Raw genomic sequence first — 6064 nt, 5'->3', positions numbered from 1 at the left:
TTTATTTCAATTATTGTGGAAAACAGTGTGGCAATTCCTCAAAGAGCTAAAAACAGAACTGCCAAAATCGACCTGTGTTTGTAGTCTCATTACTGTGTTGATATGGTTTGACTGTGTCCCCACCCAAATCTCATCTTGAATTGTAGCTCCCATAATTCCCAAGTGTTGTGGGAGGGACCCAGTGGGAGATAACTGAATCATGGGGGCTGTTTCCCCTATACTGTTCTCTTGGTAGTGAATAAGTCTCATGAGATCTAATGGTTTTATAAGGGGAAATCCTTTTCACTTGATTCTCATTCTCTCTTGCCTGCCACCATGTAAGACATGCCTTTTGCCTTCCTCAATGATTGTGAGGCCTCCCCAGCCACATGGAACTGTGAGTCCATTAAACCTCCTTTTCTTTATAAATTACCCAGTCTTGGGTAGATCTTTATCAGCCGCATGAAAACAGACTAATATGTGGGTATATAACCCAAGGAATATAAATCATTCTATCATAAAGACAAATGCATGTGTATGTCCACTGCAGCACTATTCATAGTAGCAAAGACATTGAATCCACCTAAATGTCCCTTAATTCTTTATCCATTAGACCAGATAAAGAATATGGGGTACATACACACAATGGACTACTATGCGGACGTTAAAAAGATTGAAATCATATCCTTTGCAGAAACACCGATGGAGCTGAAGGCCATTGTTCTTAGCAATCTAACATAGGAACAAAAAACCGAATGCCACATGTTCTCACTTATAAGTGAGAACTAAATGGTGAGAACACATGGACACATAGATGGGAACAACAGGCATTGGGACCTACTGGAGGGTGGAGAATGGGAGGAAGGAGAGATTCGAGAAAAATAACTGATGGGTACTAGGCTTATTGAAAGGAGTTAGTTAGCTTGCCTTAGGTAGATAACAAAGGAAGGGTCCCTGAAGAGCCTCCAGCCCTTCAGTCAGTGCTTCATCCCCACATGACATAAAAAGCAGCCTGGGAAAAAATTCAAGCTGCAGCCACTGATAAGAGAACTAGCACAGGGTGTTGTGCCCAGAGACATGACCATGGCTGCACAGATAGAAAAATTTCTGGCCTATTTGGTTAAAAACTTGCACAAACCTCCAGCTCACTCAGATAAGGGAACAAGGCCTGACACAGAAATGCCTTTGTCCTTTGTATAGTCAGTGGGCTCCCAGGAAAAATGTTTCTTCCTTTGTGGGCATGGGCACAGTAGGCTCAGTGTATTCCAGCTTCTAAGAATCATCACTTCAGCACCTGATTGGTCCCGGGCCAAGGTCCCAGGCCAAGCTTTCACTTCAACTTCTGATAGGTCCTGGGTCAAGCTAAGCAGTATCTATGAATCATCATTTCAGCGCCTGATTGGTCCCGGACCAAGGGCATGTGCCAAGCTGATCACACTGTTATCTAAGACAGCCCGCAGAATAAGCACATTCCTTCCCCTTCCCAGTCCATAACAACCCTGGACCACAGCCTCATAGGAGGTGCCCCTTTTGGCCGCCCCCTCTCTGCTGGCAGATAGCTTTCTTCTTTCATTTATTAAACTTTTACTCTAACCTCACCTTTGTGTCTGTACTCCTTAATCTTCTTGGAGGTAGGACAAAGAACTCTGGGCATTATCTCAGACAAGAGACTGCTACATCTTGATGCATTGCTGAAATTACAACACCATTACCTGGGTGACGAAATAATCTGTACAACAAACCCCTATGACACAAGTTTACCTATATAACAAACCAGCACATGTATCCCTGAACTTAAAATAAAAGTTAAAACAATAATAAAAAAAGACAAATTCATCAGCAAATGGAAATAGACTAATATGTATTGAGCACCCTGTAAATACCAGGAATTTTATATCCATTATTTTGTTTGAACCTAAACATAACATTTGGGAGCTTATTATCACATTCATTTTGCAGAGGAGGAAACTGAAGGCTGAGAGTGTTAGGAAATCTTCCAAGTTTATAAATGAATAAATGTTAGCACTTGCATTCAAACTCAGGTGGAACTGACTTCACAGTCATGGCTTTTCCCCACAGAACTGTGCTTCCTTAAGATCATTCATGTTTTGTAATGGTGATTGTATATGAAAACATAACATTAATTTTTTATTTACCAAATATTTAGTTGGTAAATAAAATGTGACCAGCAAAAAACCTAAACAAACTTACAAGCAAAAACTAAACAACCCATTAAAAAGTGGGCAAAAGACACGAACACTTTCAAAAGAAGACATACATGCAGCCAACAAGCCTATAAAGAAAAGCTCAACATCTCCAGTCATTAGAGAAATGCAAATCAAAACCATGAGACACCATTTCACACAAGTCAGCATGGCTATTGTTAAAAAGTCAAAAAATAACAGATGCTGGCACAGTTTTGGAGAAAAAGAAATTATACACTGCTGATGGGAGCATAAATTAGTTCAACCATTGTGGAAACTAATATAATTATTCTTCAAGGAGCTAAAAACAGAATTGCCATTCAACCCAGCAATCTCATTTTTGGGTATATAACTAAAGGAATATAAATCATTCTGTCATAAAGACACATGCACATGTATGTTGATTACAGCACTATTCATACTAGCAAAGACATAGAATCAATCTAAATGCCCATTAATGGTAGACTGGATAAAGAAAATGTGGTACATATGCACCGTGCAATACTATGCAGACACCAAAAAATCATGTCCTTTGCAGGAACATGGATGGAGCTAGAGGACAATTACTAAGGATAATGGAGGTTATTATCCTTAGTAAACTAATGAAGGAACAGAAAACCAAGGACCACATGTTCTCGCTTGTAAGTGGGTGCTAAATAATGAGAACACATAGACACATAGAGGGGAACAACAGACATCAGGACCTACCAGAAGGTGAAGGTTGAGAGGAGGGAGAAAATCAAGAAAAATAGCTAATGGATACTAGGCTTAATACCTGGGTGATGAAATAATTGGTACAACAAACCTCTATGACACAAGTTTGCCTATATGACAAATGTATACATGTATCCCTAAACTTAAAAATTAAAAAAAAAAATAGAAAATAAAGGCTGTGTATTTTAAATTTCAATAAAATAGGGTTAAATGATACAAGAAAAAGAAATATCTAAGCCAAGCTGGATAATTTAATCAAATATTTAATGAAGAATTAAAACCAATATTACACAATATTTTCTCAAAAAAGAAAAGGAGGAAAATACATTCTAGTTGGTTTTATATAACTAGTATTACCCTACTATGAAAACTAAACACAGTAGACACAGAAAACACAAACCAATATTTCTCATGAACTTAGGTGCAAAAATTCTCAATACAATATTAGCAAACTGAATCCAACAATACGTAAAAAAGCTTTATTAAAAATGATCAAGTGGAATTTATTCAAATTATACAGGGCTCATTCAACATTTGAAAATTAATCAATATAATTTACCATATCAATAAACAAAAGAAGAAAAATCATATGATCATATCAATCAATGCAAAAATGCATTTGATAAAACCCATCATCCAATCATAATAAATTCAGTAAATTGGAATACAAGGAAATTACTCTAATTTGATAAAGAGATCTATAAAAAAACTTAAAACTAACATCATATTTGGTGGTGAAACAATGCTTTTGCTCCAAGATTAGGGACAAGCCAAGGGTGTCTGCTCTCACCATTCTTATTCAACATAGTACTGGAAATTCTAGCCACTGCAATGAAGTAAGGAAAAGATACAAAAGACATACATATTGCAAAGGAAGAAATAAAACTGGCCTTGTTTGCAGATAGCATAATTATCTAAGTAGAAATTTCCAATTAGTCTACTGAAACTCCTAGAACTAATCAGTGAGTTTGGCAATGTTTCAAGATAAAAGATCAACATGCAAAACGTAATAATATTTCTACATGCTAACAACAAACATGCAGAGACCAAAAATTTAAAAAGCCAACATCATTTACAGCCCCTCCAAAGTAAATGAAATATATAGGTATGTATTTAACAGAACATGTGTAGATTCTGTATGCTGAGGATTACAAAATGCTGTTTAAAGAAATCAAAGAATTGGCTAGGAGGCACCCTAAGGGGGTGCTCTTTGGAAATTTGGACTGGAGGTTTCCCATTTGTTTCCTCTTTACTTACACAATGGACACAATGGAAATGGAAGTGGATCTCTGCCTGGCTTCAAAGCGTCCTTTGGAACCAGCAGAGACAGACTGGAGGCTCATGGAGCCAAAGTGGAGATTACGTTCAGGCGGACGTCTCCGTCCTGAACGGGTCTCCCAAGCCACATGGTGGCTCAAAAGTGGGCCTCAGACCTGCGCAGGATTTTTGGCCAAGGGAGATAAAGACAAGGGCACTTACCCCAGAGAGGCCTTGAGAGTGAGGGAAGCGGGTCTCAGGTCCTGGTCTGCCGCGTGGGAGCAGGAGGAGGTTCCTCAACCCTTAGAGGCCTGAGGAGGGGTCTCCTCCCGGGTCTTCGGCACCAACTGATTTGTTTTTTTCTAAGACCAGCAGAGCAGGCACAAAAGAACCAGCGGGTAGGCAAGGGTAGGAGCAGGGAGGACACTGGAAGTCTGATTGCCCCACCCTGAGAACAGGTGCCGCATCTCCACGTGACCCCCTTTCCCAGGATCCTGGGAGCTCCTTCCAGCTCCTACATCTGGACGACGACAACTGAAGGTGCCCAGACTCGGGGACCCCCATCACCCTCGCTGAGCCGCGGGTAACACTCCTGGTAGTGGGTAAGACAATTAATTTTTTAATCAACAGCAAGGCTACCTATTCTGTTTTGCCGTCCTTCTCTGGACCTAGCCTTCCATCCAATATCTCTGTAGTAGGAGTAAGCGGAAAGCCATCCACTCCACAAAAAACTCCACTCCTTAATGGCTGCCTGGCCAACAACTACTTTGCGCACTTGTTCCTCATTCCCAACTAAAAAGGGCCCGTACCGAAAGCAATCAGTGGAAATCAGTTTGGCTTTCCCCCACTCGCCTCAAACTTACTAAATTTTCTTAACTATCTCATACTCCCCAGCCTTGCCGGGACTATCCTTCCAGGTTTTGTCCATATTCCAACAAATGCTTCCATTCCTCATTCCTATACTAATACTGTGCCTTATTTTATGTTTTGTCCCCATTTTGATCAAATTTCTCCATGCCAAGATTCTGTACGTCCAAATGCCAACCATGGGCCCCGACCTTAACGACGCCCCTTAACAGCAGGAAGTAGCCAGACAGACCACGGCGCCCCTTATCACTATTACTAATAAAAGGTTGGACTGTTTGGACGAACCGAGGCAAGATGGTGCACTTCCAGGTTCTTCTTCACCAACTTTTCCCGCGCGCGCGAAAATGCAGCCGGTGACGGGGAAGGTGCAGACCAACCGGGCATGCGCCAGGTGACGTCAATCCGAAGAGACTAAGATTTACCTGGTCGCACCTGCGGAACGCCCCCGATAGGCCCGTGCCCCGCCTATTGCCCTCCCACTCCTAGAAAAGCTGCTCCAGAGGGACGTCACGTGCAGACTTCCCAGCCCCACTCCTGTCGGGATGTCGGGACTGTATAAGGAACCCCGCCTGAGAGCCCCACTGGGGGACTCTGTCGGCCTCCTTTACCGGAGGCCGACAGACCTCTCCCCCACACCTTAGGTGACCAAAAATAAATTTGCAGTTTTGCTCCTAAAAAAAAAAAAAAGAAAAGAAATCAAAGAAGACCTGAAAGCTTACAAAGTATTGGAAATTGTGTTCATGGATTGAAAGTCCCAATAAAGATATCAGTTATCCCCAAATGGATCTTAGATTTAATTGATTTCCTATCAAAATCCCAGCATATTTTTGCAGGCATAGACAAGCTTATTTTCAAATTTGTATGGAAAGGCAAGGGAACTAAAGTAGCTGAATTACTCTACTGCCATTAGTACTTAATATACAGCACAGTAATCAAAACAATCCAAATGTGGTATTTGCAATGACATAGACACAAAGATCAATGGGACAGAATGGAGAACCCAGAAATAGTCCCAAACAAATATGCTCAATCAAGTTTTGATA

This window comes from Trachypithecus francoisi, unplaced genomic scaffold, assembly GCF_009764315.1.
Source record: "Trachypithecus francoisi isolate TF-2019V2 unplaced genomic scaffold, Tfra_2.0 Lachesis_group6, whole genome shotgun sequence".
NCBI classification, from domain to species: domain Eukaryota; kingdom Metazoa; phylum Chordata; class Mammalia; order Primates; family Cercopithecidae; genus Trachypithecus; species Trachypithecus francoisi.
The sequence above is the reverse complement of the archived record's forward strand: the minus strand, read 5'-3'. Positions refer to the sequence as shown.